The sequence below is a fragment of the Bos indicus genome, chromosome 5 (assembly GCF_029378745.1).
Source record: "Bos indicus isolate NIAB-ARS_2022 breed Sahiwal x Tharparkar chromosome 5, NIAB-ARS_B.indTharparkar_mat_pri_1.0, whole genome shotgun sequence".
Taxonomy (NCBI): domain Eukaryota; kingdom Metazoa; phylum Chordata; class Mammalia; order Artiodactyla; family Bovidae; genus Bos; species Bos indicus.
Window position 1 is genome coordinate 19,335,462 of NC_091764.1, and position 19,663 is coordinate 19,355,124.

At 40.9% G+C, this 19,663-nt stretch overlaps 1 long non-coding RNA gene across 2 annotated transcripts in view; it reads left to right on the plus strand.

The window, feature by feature from the left end:
* LOC109558961 (uncharacterized) overlaps positions 1-17,997 on the plus strand; it is a 38,338-nt gene extending 20,341 nt beyond the window's left edge. For both annotated transcript variants that reach the window (XR_011566523.1, XR_011566524.1), the window contains exons 3-4: positions 5,789-5,945; positions 13,951-17,997. This is a non-coding gene — a long non-coding RNA (uncharacterized lncRNA). The remainder of the gene's footprint in view (positions 1-5,788; positions 5,946-13,950) is intronic.
* The last annotated feature ends 1,666 nt before the right edge of the window (positions 17,998-19,663 follow it).

A 19,663-nucleotide genomic window follows, 5' to 3' on the forward strand; every position in this document is an offset into this window, starting at 1 on the left:
GTTTAAATCAGTTTTGTAAGAAGCAGCCTGGAAATTGCTCAGTAATTATGTAACAGATTATGATGGAAAAGCAGCCACTGCAGAGAGGTCAATAGGCATTTAAAAAATCACTGCGTGGGAAACTTTTCAAACCACAACCCTCCATTAGGAGCCTACATTTCCCAGAAGATCGTCATTCCTTCATTTAGGCAGCAATTTTAAAGTCAGCCGGAACCACTGTTTCTGCATGACAGCCACTGAGAAAGAGACAGGCTGTATTTTACTTTCCTGTAAGCAGCATCTCCTGGTCATGGCATTTGATATCCCTAAGATGTCACACTCTTTTGAAGTGTTTTTAGCTTTGGTTTGAAAAGTATCCTAAATCAGCAATGACCAGCCTTCTCCTGATGGAGCTTAGGGAGCAAGAGGGAGCCAGGGAAGGAGTGCAGAGAAGATGAACTTTTGGAAACCTTGTCCAGAGCCCTCCTCAACTTGCTGGAACTTCCCTCCTCCTCTTCTTTCCTTCCCCGCCTCCTCCTCCACTCTTCCTCCACCCCACTTCTTCCCCTTCTGTCCTTTCTCTTCCTTCCCCCACTCTCCCTTCTCCTCCTCCTCCTCTTGTTTGTTTTTGCTGCAGAAGCCGCTCCAGCAGCCTAATGAGGAAAAACCTCTCTCTGTTCTTTCATTCAACAAGGGCCTGTCAAGGACTTATTCCATATACATACAGAATATATTCTCTAATATCCTGTACCAGGCACTGGTAAACTAGGAAGGCAAGGTCTTTGCCTGCCAGGTGCTTCTATTTCAATGGAGAGAGATGATCTGCTTGGCTTATAGGTAGACCCTGGGTCTAACCACTGGGAGAAGGGGAGTCAAATGTCCTCACCTCCCAGCTAGAAATGGTTGTTTGCGCAAAGTAGCAATTAGTTCACCAAACACTTTAGACAATGAAAATCAAAACAGGAAATCATTGACCAGTTAGCTTAAGTGGACCAGAAACCAGGCCTTCCCTTTCCTGGTCAGCACCACAATCCTCACTCTTCCCCTTCCAGCTATCTCATCGTCTATAACCTTGTCATCTACCACAACGTGCTCTGTTGCTGTGGGTTTGATGGCGATTAGCCATAATTTTTGATTAGGATACACAATATTCCCCTGAGATGCACACACAGTCCTAGAAAGCATATACCTCTATAATCTGCTCCCATCATTTGTCAAAAATTATTATTTTTAAACCTTTTCTTCCTTGCTCAGAAATCATTCAGGAAAAGAACCACATTTCCAATGGGGCATTTGCCTTCTTGGTAGACACAGTCATTAGAAACCATGCAGAGAGGACACCACACACCTAATGATTGTTTTGCATCAAAAACACTAGAATCCCTAGAAGGAACATTGATGTCATGTTGATAACAACGCCTCTGAATTTATAACAGAATCTCAGTCTTCCATGACCTGTTTGCCTGATTCATCCACATAAAAGTTGACCAATGTATTGGAATCTGGGATTAATATATACATACTACTATATATAAAATAAACAACAAGGACCTAGTGAATGGCACAGGAAACCATATTCAATATTTTGTAATAACCTATAAGGCAAAAGAATCTGAAAAAAAAAAGTGTATGTGTGTGTGTGTGTATATATATATATATATATATATGGGCTTCCCTGGTAGTCAAGAATCTGCCTGCAATGCAGGAGTCGCAGGAGATGTGGGTTCACTCCCTGATTGGGAAGATTACCTGGAGGAGGGCATGGCAACTCACTCCAGTATTCTTGCCTGGAGAATCCTATGGACAGAGGAACCTGGCAAACTACAGTCCATGGGGTCGCAAAGAGTCAGACACAACTGAAGTGACTTAGCATGCACACATGTGTATCTATTTACATAAAGTGAATCACTTTGCTGTACACCTGAAACTAGCACAGCATTGTAAATCAATTATATTTCAATTAGAAAAAAAGAAAAGCAGATCAGTTTAGTGAAAAGGATGGAAACCACACACAAATAAACCATTTATTATAATAATATGGACTCTACAAATAAAGGTAACATTTCTCCAGCACCTGTAATAGGCCAGGCCCTATGCTAAGTGTTTCATATAGTTATCTCACTTAATCCTTACCCCAACCTTTCAGGCAGGTACTATTACTATAACCATTTTACAGATGAGGAAATGTAGGCTCCAAGGCTAACTGTCTTGCCCATTGATAGGTAACTTCTTTGAGATGGAGACAGCAGTTGAAACCACAGCTACTTGACTGCAGAACCCTCTTTCCTGATCACTGTTCTAATTAGGGGCACAGATTATTAGGGCTAGACCTTAGTCTAGGCACTTCCCTGGTGACTCAGATGGTAAAGAGTCTGCCTATAATTCAGGAGACTCAGGTTCGATCCCTGGGTCAGGAAGATCCCCTGGAGAAGGAAACGGCAACCCATTCCAGTATTTTTGCCTGGGAAATCCCATGGACAGTGGAGCCTGACAGGCTACAGTCCATGGAGTCCCAAAGAGTTGGACACGACTGAGCAACTAACCCTTTAGTCTAGTCATGAGGTAGCAGAGGCCCCAGGTGATGAAGGATCTGCTTAAAGTCACACAATATGTCTTCACCAACAGAAAGAGACTTGCATGTACATTGTGCCTCCCAACTGGAGAAAAGCTAGAATGAGGCTTTCAGTATTTGCCTATATATTTACAGAGGAATATTTTTTTGAGGGTTTGAGCTGAGAATATCCATGCCATGTAAAGTAGAATCTTGACAAATCTGTACTCACAAACCCAATTATGAGGCTATCTATTTAGTCATAAGAAACACTTCTAAGCCATTGGAAACTAGCCATATTCCGGTAGGAGTCTCCAATTCCACCTGGATCTGTTCTGATAAGAGCAAACTTGAAGAATGATAATCTGTATCATAGTAATATATTTATCTCAAGCTTTCAGGGGAGTCATCATTGAAAAACTCATAAGCAGAAAGTTAAACTGTTGTAATAAGCTGATGGTGATGGTACAGATTATTACTTTTGTTGTTTGGGTTGTTTTTCTTTTCTTTTTTTTAAGAACTCGGTAAACCACACTGAATGTTAACAATCCATCAGCTCTACAGGGAACATTTTTCACTCCCAGAAAATTCATTTTACCTCCAGAATCTGAACCTGTAAATGTAAAAGCTTTTTTTGTCTTATAAAAAGGCTTAGTGTTAATTGTTTCCACAAGGTTAGCCCAATTGATCTGAAGCACCTGTGCTTCTGGCAAATGTAGGACATTATCAATTTTAACCATTTGTTCAGCAAGCTCTTTTTGGACTAATGCTATTTATCCAGCTGGGTATACTGACCAGGACAGGGAAGATCAAAGCAGTTGGGGATTGTGTAACATCGAAGATCTGTCCTGGTCGTTAAGCCTGGAGCGTATGGACCTGATTACAAAACTCCTGCTTATATATCCTTTTAGGACCCTGATGAGTGGAAGGCTGTGCTGCCTGTAATGGCCATAACCTACATCAAGGATTCCTAGGACCACTTTTTAGGTCTTTCTGTGGTTCTTAGTTTCCTGCATGGTGAGCTCACGGAAAGCACCAGATGGAAACTCTAAAATGCAATTTGCAGCCTTGAGACCCTTGAGATCGTTAAGAGAATAAGTTCAAAGGGGTGTGGGAGGAGGCCTGGGGAGCTGTGTGTGGCCCTGTCTAGGATGGGCCTGCTTCTGCCCTTGCCAGGGAAGAAGGCTGGGAACCGCACCCCCATCCCCATTCCTGCCCGGCTCCCCCTACCCACCCCCACCCCCCACAATGGCAGGAAGTCAGAGGAGAGCACAGGAAAAGACACTCCTCAGGGGAAACAGCCATGGGTTTCAGTGAAAGCCTGAGGGCTGGGGACCAGAGGACCCAAACAGGAAGAGGAAAAATACAAGACGGTCTGGAGAGAAAGGAAAAATGGAAAGAGCCTATATATATATATATATATATATAGTAGTAATAAAAATGATGGGTTTATATGAAATCATGTGTGTGAAACTTTTGAAAATTTTATAGCACTATAGAATTCAAAGAATCAAGTTTTAAAAATGTGGAAAAAAAAAATGGGATGACCTAGATGACTGGGATGAGGGATGGGTGGGAGAGAGGTCCAAGAGGGAGGGGATATATGTATATATACAGCTGATTCACTTCATTGTATGGTAGAAACTAACACAACATTTTACAGCAATCTTATTCCAATTTTTTAAAATTTTAATTAAATTAACAAAAAAAACAAAAACAAACCCCACTGGCTATATTGACCTGAGAAGCAAGAAACCAAAGGAAGCAACTTGAAAGATGCAAAAGTGGCAGGCAGTGCTGGGTGCTCCCAGCTGCCTTCCCTGGGCAGGGCCAGGCCTCAGAATGAAAGAATCCATTCCCACCAGGCACCTCACAGCCTGGCAAACGATTACTCTCTGAATGATTCTGGCTTCACCCAGCTGCTTGGAAAGGAGCTTGCAGGAAGGTAGGTGGGAAGGGATTGCAGAAAAGCTGCTGGCATGCCTCTTCCCTTTCTGAGTCTGAAAGCTGCTCAGAGAACTTTAAAGGCTGACAGCTAAATTTAATCAGAGTTAAATTACTGAAATGAAGATGATGTTCTTATGCAACACAAATGAAAGGTGGTTCTGCCAGCACTTTCCCTACAAGGTAATGGTACAGACTCCCAGGAGCAGTCTGGCAGTTTGGCAATGTTATGAATTCAGGGGAGGCAGGAAATGTGAAAATCTGGTTCATTGCTAATATTGTCTTCTGGGGACTTGGGGGCCTGTGGGTTCAACAGACAGGGTTCCACAGCTGGTGTTCTGTGATGATGGTGCTCACTCGCTGGCAAGTCTGTGAAATGCTTCAGACATGGCATCTTAACTGTATTCTATATTTAAGACAGCCATTTTTTTCCCCCCTCAGGAACTCCAAATGTTTTCTGCCAAAGGAACTCGCATAAACGTTACAACCTGGGACTTGGACTGAATGGAACATTAGTTTATTTCCAGAGACTCTGACAGTTTGATTTTGTGCCAGTTCTGTCCTTGTTAAAAATGGACAGAGTTGGCTCTAGTTCAGACTAATTTGCCACATGATTTATTTTCTTTAAAAATGTTAAATCAACTGTGATTTAACATTTAATGAACATAATCAGGTTCGATCCCTGGGTCGGGAAGATCTCTGGAGTAGGAAATGGCAACCCACTCCAGTATTCCTGCCTGGAAAATTCCACGAACAGAGGAGCCTGGCAGGCCACACAGTCCATAGGGTTGCAAAGAGTCGGATACGACTGAGTACACATGTATACAATAGACGTAATCTTGATAAGGTGGGACAAGAAGGGCTCTTTACCTCTGAGGCTGTCCTCCCCAAAACCCATCAACCCATCTAATCATGAGGAAAACATCAGATAAAGCCAAATTGAAACACATTCTATACATTACCTGACTCATACTCCTCAAACTTCATCACAGACAAGGAAAGTCTGAGAAACTGTCACAGTCCAGAGGAGTCTGAAGAGATGGAACAACTGAGTGGGAACAGGAAAGGACATTAGGTAAAAACTAGGGAAGTCTGAATGAAGTACGATCTTTAGTGAATAATGTCCTGTTACTTTTGGTTTCTTAGCTGTGACAATGTCCTGTACTTGCTGATGATGTAAGATGTTAAGGGAAACTGGGTGTGCGATATACGAGACCCCTTTCTTTGTACTATCTTTATAACTTTTCTATAAATCTAAAGCTGTTCTAAAATTAAATGTTTATTAAAAACATAAATGTTGGACTTCCTTCGCAGTCCAGAAGCTGAGACTCCGTGCTCCCAATGCAGGGCACCCAGGTTCAATCCCTGGCTGGGGAACTAGATCCCACGTGCACCAGCTAAAGATTCCATATGCCACAACAAAGATTGAAGATCCTGCGTGCTGCAGCCAAGACCCGGTGCAGCCAAAGAAGTAAGTGCTTTAAAAAAACGTAAATGTCAGTTTGGCTGTTGTTCTTAAATGAAACCAATCATTTAAGTCTACTCGTGTTTCCACTTCTGCTTGATTTAAATTCCTGTCCTGTTATTGCTGATAATTTACCAAGAGGAAAATTGAACCATAAAGACAGAACTGAACACATGGTGAGGGACGGTGTGGTAAAGGGAATATTGTGCTTCTAGAACTCCTCTTCTTGCTTCATCATCAGGTACCTGACCTATGGGCCTTGCACAATTATCTCCTGCCAGGATACTGGGTGATAAAGGAGTTTCAGGAGTCACCTTCTTAAGGGTTGATGTATTTTGATAGGATATTTTGGAAAAAGCAAGTCCTAAGGAATGATTTTCATGATGGTGAAATTTCCATAAAAACATACAGTTGGGTAGGAACAGAGACAGGCTCGCTCCATGGGTCCTCAAGCCCTTTCTACTCATGGGGCCAGCCCCTGCTCAAATAACACAGTATTAGGGCTGTGGCCATTAAATCTTATGCCTAAGGTCATGACTTCTCAGAGTCCATCTGGGATAACGTGACTTCTCATTCAGGTCTATGCAACACAGTCAGTGTGGGAGGGAGTCCTGGAGTCCATAATAGCAGGAGGAATCAGCCTTGTCAGGGATGACCTGTACTTTGCCTTTTGGTCTTTAATAACCTGAACATTGTTACCGGCTATCTAACCAAACCCTGCTACTGTTATAACAAAAACATGGCAGACTTTGTGCTCATAAAAACCTGAGTTCAAATCCTCACTTCTAGGTTTGCACTTCTGGCTGGGTGGCCCAAGTCAGGCTGCTTAATCTCACTGACTTCCAGGTTTTCCATCAGCACCAAAGCTGATGGTAATCTTGCTTTGAAAGATTGGTGTGAGGATAAACTACACTGGGTCTGTAAGAGCCCCTTACCCAAAGTCTGGAATACAGTAAGCTCTGAACAAATATTCTTTCCCTCCCCTTTTCCTTCCTTTCTCACAGAGCCAGGTCGGTGGAGACAGGCACCGTCTGGACAGCTCAGACCTTTCACAAATGTTTCTCTCTGTTTTCATGAGATTAGCATTTCTAATAGGATCAGAAATTCTGCTAATTCATTGATCATTAATCCTGAGGTGTACAAATAATCCCTTCTGATTTCTGCAGAACCAAGCAAATGCTCTTTGAGGACATACATTTATTTATTATTATTTTGCTGTTATTTGGGGGAAAGGCCTAATTTTATCCCACCAGAAATTGTCTGGGCAGCTCTCTTGCTCGATGATGATGGTTTGTTGAACCCAGGATCTCTGCAAAGTAGCCCCTAAAAATGATCGTTGGAAGCAAGATGGGAACCGTCTGCCAGCAGGATGCCTTGTTGGGAAAGATGCCAGTACAGTTTTGATAGAATTATGGGAGCAAATACATAACACACAAAGCACCTGAGAAGGCTTAGAGTGGTAGGGGAAAGGATGCAAAGAAACAAAAAAGCTTAATCAGTTAATTAAAATAAAAGGCAAGTGGCCAGGCATGGTGAACTAGAAATGAACACTTAATACAGAGACAATCTGAAGGTGGAAAGGCTGGGGAAAGTTCCGATCTGAAACCCCAATAGGAGATGGAGAAGGAAAGCACTCCCAACACACAGGCCAGTTATACTTCTGATAGCAGCGTCTTCACAGTGACCGTATTTCTGTTATGTTAAGTGTATCAAGTGTGTGTTGTTATATCCAACCTTGCTCATACTGAACTGTTTCCCTATGGTTAGGATATAGTTTGTTTCCAGATCTTTTTATTAGAAAGTATTAGAAAGTAGTATGGCCATAATATGTTTTAAGATTCTTCAAATGCTATGATTTTGTTACCTCAAGTTATTTCTACTTAAATATCAGACATTTATTTAGTGCCCAATGTGTTCAGCGTGCTGGGGTAACAAGATGAGTAAGGTACGGGCTCTGAACCCAGGATACTACAGTGAAGACAGAATGTAGTGGAGACAGATGCTTATTAAGATATTTTACTTCACCTTGAGAAGTATCATAATAGAAGTAAGTGCCAAGTTCTATGATCTAATGTGTAAAATTCGTTTGTACTGTACATGGCATAGTAAATGCTCAATACTAAAATGACAATGGTGATGATGATTGTAGCCATCCCATTTCTGATAGAATCATTTAAATGCTGCTTCCCATGATTCACATTTATAGAAAAAGAAATAAAATCAAGAAAGCCCCAAAACGTGTTCTTTGATCTACAAAAATTGATGATATAAATTCAAAAAAATTGAAATCATCTCAAGTATCTTTTCTGATTACAATGCAGTAAGATTAGATATCAACTACAGGGAAAAAAACTATTAAAAATACAAACATATGGAGGTTAAACAACACACTTCTGAATAACCAACAAATCACAGAAGAAATAAAAAAAGAGATCAAAATATGCATAGAAATGAAGGAAAATGAAAACACAACAACCCAAAACCTATGGGATACAGTAAAAGCAGTGCTAAGAGGAAGGTACATAGCAATACAAGCCTACCTCAAGAAACAGGAGAAAAACCAAATAAATAACCTAACTCTATACCTAAAGCAACTAGAAAAAGAAGAAGCACCCCAGGGTTAGTAGAAGGAAAGAAATCATAAAAATTAGGGCAGAAATAAATGCAAAAGAAACAAAGGAGACCATAGCCAAAATCAACAAAGCTAAAAGCTGGTTCTTTGAGAAGGTAAACAAAATAGACAAACCATTAGCCAGACTCATCAAGAAAAAAAGGGAGAAGAATCAAATCAACAAATGAGAAATGAAAATGGAGAAGTCACAACAGACAACACAGAAATATAAAGGATCATAAGAGACTACTATCAGCAACTATAGACCAATAAAATGGACAACTTGGAAGAAATGGGCAAATTCTTAGAAAAGTATAACTTTCGAAAACTGAACCAGGAAGAAATAGAAAATCTTAACAGACCCATCACAAGCACAGAAATCAAAACTGTAATCAGAAATCTTCCAACAAACAAAAGCCCAGGACCAGATGGCTTCACAGCTGAATTCTACCAAAAATTTAGAGAAGAGCTAACACCTATCCTACTCAAACTCTTCCAGAAAATTGCAGAGGAAAGTAAACTTCCAAACTCATTCTATGAAGCCACCATCACCCTAATACCAAAACCAAAGACGCCACAAAAAAAGAAAACTATAGGCCAATATCACTGATGAACATAGCTGCAAAAATCCTTAATAAAATCATAGCAAACAGAATCCAACAACATATTAAAAAGATCATACATCATGACCAAGTGGGCTTTATCCCAGAGATGCAAGGATTCTTCAATATTCACAAATCAATCTATGTGATACACCACATTAACAAATTGAAAGATAAAAACCATATGATTATCTCAATAGATGCAGAGAAAGCCTTTGACAAAATTCAGTGTCCATTTATGATAAAAACGCTCCAGAATGTAGGCATAGAAGGAACATACCTCAACATAATAAAAGCCATATAAGATAAACCCACAGCAAACATTATCCTCAATGGTGAAAAATTGGAAGCAGTTCCCCTAAAGTCAGGAACAGGACAAGGATGCCCACTCTCACCACTACTATTTAACATAGTTTTGGGAGTTTTAGCCACAGCAGTCAGAGAAGAAAAAGAAATAAAAGGAATCCAAATTGGAAAAGAAGAAGTGAAACTCTCACTGTTTGCAGATGACATGATCCTCTGCATAGAAAACCCTAAAGACTCCACCAGAAAATTACTAGAGCTAATCAATGAATATAGTAAAGTTGCAGGATATAAAATTAACACATAGAAATCCCTTGCATTCCTATACACTAACAATGAGAAAACAGAAAGAGAAATTAAGGAAACAATTCCATTCACCACTGCAATGAAAAGAATAAAATACTTAGGAATAAATCTACCTAAAGAAACAAAAGACCTGTATCAGTTCAGTTCAGTTCAGTTGCTCAGTCGTGTCTGACTCTTTGCGACCCCATGAATCACAGCACGCCAGGCCTCCCTGTCTATCACCGACTCCCGGAGTTCACTCAGACTCACGTCCATCAAGTCAGTGATGCCATCCAGCCATCTCATCCTCTGTCGTCCCCCTTCTCCTCCTGCCCCCAATCCCTCCTAGCATGAGAGTCTTTTCCAATAAGTCAACTCTTCACATGAGGTGGCCAAAGTACTGGAGTTTCAGCTTTAGCATCATTCCTTTCAAAGAAATCCCAGGGCTGATCTCCTTTAGAATGGACTGGTTGGATCTCCTTACAGTCCAAGGGACTCTCAAGAGTCTTCTCCAACACCACAGTTTAAAAGCATCAATTCTTTGGCACTCAGCCTTCTTCACAGTCCAACTCTCACATCCATACATGACCACTGGAAAAACCATAGCCTTGACTAAATGGACCTTCATTGGCAAAGTAATGTCTCTGCTTTTGAATATGCTATCTAGGTTGGTCATAACTTTCCTTCCAAGGAGTGAGCGTCTTTTAATTTCATGGCTGCAGTCACCTATATAGACAACTATAAAACACTGATGAAAGAAATCAAAGATGACACAAATAGATGGAGAAATAAACCATGTTCATGGATCAGAAGAATCAATATAGTGAAAATGAGTATACTACCCAAAGCAATCTATAGATTCAATGCAATCCTTATCAAGCTACCAATGGTATTTTTCAGAGGACTAGAACAAATAATTTCACAATTTGTATGGAAATACAAAAAACCTTAAGTAGCCAAAGCAATCTTGAGAAAGAAGAATGGAACTGGAGCAATCAACTTGCCTGACTGCAGACTATACTACAAAGCTACAGTCATCAAGACAGTATGGTACTGGCACAAAGACAGAAACATAGACCAATGGAACAAATAGAAAGCCCAGAGATAAATCCATGCACCTATGGACACCTTATCTTTGACAAAGGAAGCAAGAATATACATGGAGAAAAGACCATCTCTTTAACAAGTGGTGCTGGGAAAACTGGTCAACCACTTGTAAAAGAATGAAACTAGTAAAAATAAACTAAAAATGGATTAGAGATCTAAATGTAAGACCAGAAACTATAAAACTCTTAGAGGAAAAGATAGGTAAAACACTCTCTGATGTAAATTATAGCAGGATCCTCTATGACCCACCTCCCAGAGGAATGGAAATAAAAGCAAAAATAAACAAATGGGACCTAATTAAGCTGAAAACCTTTTGCACAACGAAGGAAACTGTAAGCAAGGTGAAAAGACAGCCTTCAGAATGGGAGAAAATAATAGCAAATGAAGCAACTGACAAAGAATTAATCTCAAAAATATACAAGCAACTCCTGCAGCTCAATTCCAAAAAAATAAGTGACCCAATCAAAAAATGGGCCAAAGAACTAAACAGACATTTCTCCAAAGAAGACATACAGATCACTAACAAACATCTGTATGTCTCAGATGCTCAACATCTGAAAGATGCTCAGCATCAAAAAGATGCTTGACATCACTCATTATCAGAGAAATACAAATCAAAACCACAATGAGGTACCATCTCACGCCGGTCAGAATGGCTGCTATCAAAAAGTCTACAAACAATAAATACTGGAGAAGGTGTGGAGAAAGAAGAACCCTCTTACACTGTTGGTGGGAATGCAGACTAGTACAGCCACTATGGAGAACAGTATGGAGATTCCTTAAAAAACTGGAAATAGAACTGCCTTATGATCCAGCAATCCCACTGCTGGGCATACACACTGAGGAAACCAGAAGGGAAAGAGACACATGTACCCCAATGTTCATTGCAGCACTGTTTATAATAGCTAGGACATGGAAGCAACCTAGATGCCCATCAGCAGATGAATGGATAAGAAAGCCGTGATACATATACACAATGGAATATTACTCAGCTATTAAAAAGAATGCATTTGAATCAGTTCTAATGAGGTGGATGAAACTGGAGCCTATTATACAGAGGGAAGTAAGTCAGAAAGGAAAACACCAATACAGTATATTAACACATATATATGGAATTTAGAAAGATGGTAACAATGACGCTATATGTGAGACAGCAAAAGAGACACAGATGTAAAGAACAGACTTTTGGACTCTGTGGGAAAAGGCGAGGGTGGGATGATTTGAAAGAATACCGTTGAAACATGTATATTATCATATGTGAAATAGATTGCCTGTCCAGGTTTGATGCATGAGGCAGGGTGCTTAGGGCTGGTGCACTGGGATGACCCTGGGGGATAGGATGGGGAGGGAGGTGGGAGGGAGGTTCAGGATGGGGAACACATGTACACCCATGGCTGATTCATGTGAATGTATGGCAAAAACCACCACAATATTGTAAAGTAATTAGCTTCCAATTAAAAAAGAAAATACAACACTGTAAAAAAAAAAAAAAATTCAGTGATAACCCGTATATGCCTAGGCTATGCCAGCAAATAACAAAGATTATCAAGTTCTATCTAAGTGTAAAAAAAAGTTGCTCATGAAACAAAAACTTCTTTCATAGTGATGTTTTAATGGCATGATGTTATCCTAGCTTAAATGCTGTCAGATGGAATGACTTTGCTCTCTAAAGGTGACATGGGTCAGATAGAGCTATTTTCAGATAAGAGATTGGTCAGTTTAGTTGTAACTTCTATTTCTCTAAAAAATGTGCAATATATAAATATATGCATATTTGGTATCATACTTTTATTGGATCAAGGCAGATATGGGAAACCTAAAATTTTCCGTAAATTGTATTTTTTTGCATGTGATTCTGGATTTCCCACATTGCTTTCGGCAGCCAGGTCTACAGACCTGAACAATGGTTAATGTTTAAAAAGGTACAGAGTGTTCTGGTTAGCAGCCCTGCTCATTTCCTCTTCCTGATGGTGCTGTTGTGATTGTAGGTCTCAATAAAGGGCTTTTCATGACATAAAAATACATGAGAACTGATGCTCAAATCATACTGAATGTGAGATTAAAGTCCCTTGAAGATAAAGAAGTTGCAGCCTTAAAAAAGAAAAAAGAAAAAAGAAAAACCTGAATTAGCTTGGATCTTTATGGGGATAGGTTTATAGTAGTACATGGAAATAATCCACAGGCACCACTGAAATAGGCATAAGGATTTCAGACAGGAAATAAAGGAAATGCTGCATTAAACTGAAAGCACAGTGGGATTTAAATAAGCCAAAGAGAGATTCTCTGGTGAGCATTTGATCAGGAAGCTGGCATTGGCTCACCCTCTCAACTACAGTAGTGGAAAGAGTGATGTGGTCTGCCCATCAAATCCAGAATACAAAGTGCTTTCCATGGTCCTCCGACTATTCTCTTTCCTCAGTTATTAATTCTGTTCTCATGAATCGCCTGCACAATGGTTTCTGAGAGCAGCGCAGTGCAGCTACTGACATTTCCCATAAATGATATGTCCAGTCCTTTTCCTACCAATCCAATTAGTTCCACTTCCTTCAAATGTTACTCAGCACTCCTCTGAGAAGCTCTCCCTGGTTACGCTATGGTCCTTCCTCTGCAAACCATCAGCAGTTATTTGTGGATTGATTTGCTCTGTATTGCTGGGTATTTACTTGCACTGGGCTTGGTCCTGGAGCTACACTGATGAGTAAACCCTAGTCACTGCCTTCATGGAGGTCACAGTCCACATGGAAAAAAATAGTCTAATAAAATGTGATCAAGTTGATGACTGAGATAGGTATGCAGGAGCCCGCACGCACTCATCTTCCAGGGTGTCAGAAGATTTCCTGGAAAATCTGATGCCAGAGTCTTCTAGGATGAGTATAAGCTGAGCAGGTAAAGGAAGGTGGGGAAGCACAGATGGGATGTGCAGTAGGTGGAGGAGGCCAGGAACGATATGACAGGCCATGCATGTGCCATGCCATGCGTGGGTACATCAATAGTCTTCCATTTGTTTTGAGAAGTTCTCTGAATTCAGGTTCTTTTCTTACAATTAAATTTTAAGATCTTGTTTTCTAATTATTTTGCCTTCTTCCCCTTGGGTCTATTACAGGAAAGAGTACGTACGTTCCACCATCCTGGGAAATAGTGCTGACTTACTGGCCACCTCCAATGCTAACAAGACTCTATGTGGCCGTGGAAAGACCATCATGTTTTCACCTGCAAGCCAAGACCCTGGAAAACACGCACATCTATGACTCAAATCAAGTATGTGCTGCCTGAATAGAGAAGCCATCCAAACCACTTACCAGAAGCTCCCCCATTCCCATCAAATACCATCATTCAGCTCTTTCATATTCTTAGATTTTGTGATGGTGCTTTACATTTTAGATTCAAAAAACTCTGTGCCAATATTTTGATTAATATTTCATTGAATAATTAAAAATACCACTGAGCAAGTGTGGAATAGATGTTCTAATCATCCTACAAAAACAGGAATTAGTCATTTTTTAATTAAATTATTGAAAGTCCCCTTTTAATAGGGATAGGATTGCCACCTCAAAAGTACAAATGCCAGGTGAGTCACTGTCTTCCCTTGATCCATCTGACTTTACTTAAAGGGAGAAGTACTTAATGGGCATGCAGGCCAGTATGTTATGAATCTTTGAAAGCTTAGTTGAGTCCCTCTGATTCCCAACAAGAAGGTGGAATCTCACAGACTGAGGTTGAGGCCTGGGATGTGTGCATTTCTGGCCTCACATTTGGCCTCTAGGTAAACAGACCACCACACTTCCAAGGCTGCCAAATTGCCATCTTTCATGGATGGTTTTCATGGATGGTTAAATCTCACCCCCTCTCTCATTGCTTGGGGTCAGGGGTAGAGAAGGAAGGAGAGGTAGAACAACATCACGGTAAACTCATTAAAAAACACACCAAACAAGTTTTACAGGCTTTGCTGTCCCAAAGCTGTTGTTTCAAGGTCATGGCTTTAGAGGTGGTAGGTTTCCCCCTGAGCCCTCCTTCATGGAAACAGCCAGCATGTAGCTTGCCTCTGGAAAGAAGAAAAAAAAAATCATGGAGCATGGAGGCAGGTGGCAAATTTTGGTCACTGAACCCTGAGCTTTGGAACTCCTAAATAATATGTGAGAACCTTTGTGTCTGGTGGCCCACAAGCAAAGCCTAAATAATATTTTAGTGTGAAGAAACTAAGGGCCTGTTCTAATTCCCCAAACCTTGGTGATATGCTAATAAACAAACACTCCATGGATGAGATGATTAGACAAAAGCCACTTTCAAACCCAAGGTCTGCATCACTGAGGGGAAGAGAAGTAACGCAATAATTCCTATCTGGTTAAACTTCACAGTATCTACATCAAGTAATGCATTTCAAACATATTAGCAAAACCTGTTCATGAACACTTTGGGAAAGCAAATTATGCAAACTGATTGGCTTTTGCTGTCAGCCTAGTGTCCTTATTTTTGTATTAGAGATAGTCATTTGTTATTGTTTGGTCACTAAGTCACGTCTGACTCTTTGCAACCCCATAAACTGTAGCCCTCCAGGTTCCTCTGTCCATGGAATTTTCAAGGCAAGAATGCTGGAGTGAGTTGCCATTTCCTTCTCCAGGCAATCTTCTCAACCCAGGGATTGAACCCACATCTCCTGCATTGGCAGGCAGATAGATTCTTTACCATTGAGCCACCAGAGAAGCCCTAGAAGTCCTCAACTCAGTAAGACAGTTATATAGATAAGAACCCGCGGTATAGCACAAGGAACACTACTCAATACTGTAGGGACTTATATGGGGAAACGATCTTAAAAAGAGTGGAAATATATGTATGTATAACTGAACTGCTTTGCTGTACAGCAGAAACTAACACAACACGATAAATCAATTCTACTCCAATAAAAATTAATGTCAAAAAAGACAGTTACAAAGATGGCACAAGATAAGACTTCTAAGTCCTCACACACTAGATATATAAAGATGATCTGCTTCCTTCTTTTCTCCTACTATTCTTTCCAGCTTGGTAGTTGATCACCTAACCAACTCAGGGTGCTTCTGTGTTCATGATTTCTCTCCTGGGAAGATCTGAAAACTCCTTGAGGATGGGACCCATGTCTGAGGTGCTTCCCACAGAAGGCTGTGTGTAGTAGGTTAGACAGTAGGTGCTCCATGGAGACACATTTCTAAACCTGCATGAATGGCTTCACTCTTGTCTTCCTTTTCTTCTCTCTCAATGACGTACAAAAGATGATGGGACAGCATAAAATGCTTTTCAATACTTCTATGGCTTTTCCCAGATTTAAAAACTAGAAACTGACAGGAATGAAACTGAAGGAGAAAAGTATTTCTTAACATACATTGGCCCTGGAGAAGGGAATGGCAACTCACTCCAGCATTCTTGCCTTGAGAATTCGATGGACAGAGGAACCTGGTGGGCTATAGCTCATGGGGTGGCAAAGAGTTGGACACGATTGAGTGACTAACACATGCACAACATACATTGGTCTAATTAAAGGACCATGCCTGAATTTCCCAACAAGGACAGCATTACTGGAGAAATTACCCTCTAAGCAGTTTGAAAATACAGACTCAGCAATGTGTAAGTTTAAAGCAATTATCTGGTCAACAGGGCATTTTACAGATAACTCCATAGCTTTCCTAAATACAACTCTGTACTCCATTGTAAAACACCAGCACGCCTGCAGCTGTTTATTGATACCATCAACCAAGAGGTAAGGAATATTTGGGGAGACTTGGGCTCCTACAGGTTCTACAGGGTACTTTCCAGGTGGCACTAGTGGTAAAGAACCCACTTGCCAATGCAGGAAACATAAGAGACAAGGGTTGGTTTGATCCCTGGGTCGGGAAGATCCCCTGGAGGAGGACATGGCAACCCACTCCAGTATTCTTGCCTGGAGAATCCCATGGACAGAGGAACCTAGTGGGCTATACAGTCCATGAGGTCACAAAAAGTTGGACATGACTGAAGTGACTTAGCACACATGCATGGGCTTCTACAGATAGATGATTTTGATTCACAGATACAGAAGGACATTTAAGATGACCAAGTCTTTCATTTTACAGATGAATAAGCTGAAGCCAGAGAAATGATTGTTTGCCTTCAATCACAGGGCTAGTTAGAAGTTGAGCGAGGTGGAAATACCTATAGCCAATAGTTGCTAGTCCAATCCATTCATTTAAAAGATGTTTATTAAATGCTTACTCCTTGGAAGGAAAGTTATGACCAACCTAGATAGCATATTCAAAAGCAGAGACATTACTTTGCCAACAAAGGTTTGTCTAGTCAAGGCTATGGTTTTTCCTGTGGTCATGTATGGATGTGAGAGTTGGACTGTGAAGAAGGCTGAGTACCGAAGAATTGATGCTTTTGAACTGTGGTGTTGGAGAAGACTCTTGAGAGTCCCTTGGACTGCCAGGAGATCCAACCAGTCCATTCTGAAGGAGATCAGCCTTGGGATTTCTTTGGAAGGAATGATGCTAAAGCTGAAACTCCAGTACTTTGGCCACCTCATGCGAAGGGTTGACTCATTGGAAAAGACTGATGCTAGGAGAGATTGGGGGCAAGAGGAGAAGGGGATGACAGAGGATGAGATGGCTAGATGGCATCACTGACTCAATGGATGTGAGTCTGAGTGAACTCCAGGAGTTGGTGATGGACAGGGAGGCCTGGCGTGCTGCGATTCATGGGGTTGCAAAGAGTCACACGACTGAGCGACTGATCTGATCTGATCTGATGAACTTAATATATTAGAAATATTGACTACTACAACATGATCCTTATATACTCAGGGAATGTATAGTCTAAGAAGGGAAGAGAGACATGAGAAACATTTTTATAGCACAATGTGGAGTAGTAGGTGTAAAGGTTACCAGGAAAGGCAGGTAAGGAGACGTGAGGCACTCACTTTGGGCTCAAAATTTAAAGGGACACCAGAAACTAGGTAATCAAGATAAAGAGTACTATCAAGATTAAGTTCAGTACCACTCATTTTTTCCTTTTGTTTCAAGTTCCAGTGTGGCTCAGCATGGCACCATTGCTAATCCTGTCTTTATCTAACTTTATCTAACATGTGCATATTTTGTTCATTGTTAACTTTTTGCATTAATTAAAAAAATTTTTTTGACATGTACACACTACTTTATTTATGTATTTGGCTGTGCTAGGTCTTCATTGCTTTCTCTAGTTGTGGAGATCGGGGACTACTCTCCAGTTTCAGTCATGAGCTTCTCATTGCAGTGCCTTCTTTTGTTGCAGAGCACAGGCTCTAGAGTGTGCAGTCTTCAGTAACTGAGGCACACAGGCTTAGCTGCTCTGTGGCATGTGCAACCTTCCTGGACCAGAGATCGAACCAGTGTCCCCTGCATTAGCAGACGGATTCTTATCCAATGCACCACCAGGGAAGTTCAACTTTTTGCATTAATTTTGTTTGTTAGAGTAATACATTAAAATGCTCTTTATCTGCATTGCTGAGTGTTTTTGGTGCTCTCCACTAACACTTTGTACCTTAAGCAGGGATCTCTCTGCTCGCCAGGGGAATCTAGGGGACACTGCATAAGAATGGGAGGAAAGAGGATTCTTTGTGCGTGAGTTCCAGCAGAATTGCCAGGTTTTCAGATTTTGCTTCCAAGAGACCTACAGGTGAAGAGGTAGAACCTTTTCAGCCAGAGCAGCTCTGCCTTGATCTATTTTTTTGGCTAACATTTTGGGTAAGCGTTTGTTGGATTCCTGGTTTGGTAGAAAGGGATTCTTAGGTCTAAAACGTGTTTAAAAAGTTCCTGCAGCAACGAGAAAAGACTAGATTCACACGCATAAGACCCATCACATGCAACGTGGGGCTTGAGTTAGGGGTTGAGGGTCAGAATAAATAGATGAAGCGGACAAGGCATCAAGGTCCAAAGAAGCCGGAGGCTGACTGACCCACCAGAGATGTCATGGGTATCGAAGCTCAGCTGTCTGCTTTCGTCCCTCGCTCCCCTTGGAGAGAATGTTAGCACATGTCTGCTCGTTTTACCGGACCAAATGGCTTGCATGCCTTTCTTGTCCACCAGAGAAAGGGCCAAGAAGGATAATTTTTTTTAAAAAATTTGACTATCACACCAGAAAGTGTGCTTTTCTCAGACAAACACTCAATAGATTGTGAGGGGAAGGACAGAGCCAGAGAAAGAAAGCATCTTAGAAATGATTCCTAAAACTGAACTGAGTACAATGTAGTCAGAACTTTAAGGGGGCTGTCACATTGCACAGCTCCGAGGGGGTGCCTTCTCATTGTGGTCTGTGTCTGTAGCACCCTGTGGAGTCACACAGGGCACAGCTGGTTGAGTATACAAGGCAGCAATGGTTTATGAGAGTCTTCAAAATACCACAAGTGAATAACAGCTGTGTTCATACTTGGCCATCCTCATTCAACCTATCAGACTTTCTGTTTATTGACAAGTTAGATTTTGACATTCTGGAAATTTTCTCCATCAAGATGGTTCACTTTTCATTCTCTTGAATCCCTGCAATTATTGGGGAAGGAGGAGGGATGTGTGTATAGTGAGAAGTGATGAAGGGGACAGGAAACTGGGAGGCCACTGAGAGTAAAATCGGTGAAGAAAGATTTCAAGATCAGAGGCAAATTTATTATATTGGTTTGGTTCTATAAAAGCAAATCTGGTAAGGGCAAGTTCAGGGCAGAAGATGCAAAATGGACCCTCATAAACTCCCAGCAAGGCATAACTTGTTGTTTCTGAATGGCTCTGTGGGGGTATGTGTTCAAAGTCTAAATTATATGCATATTTAAAAATTTAAAGCAG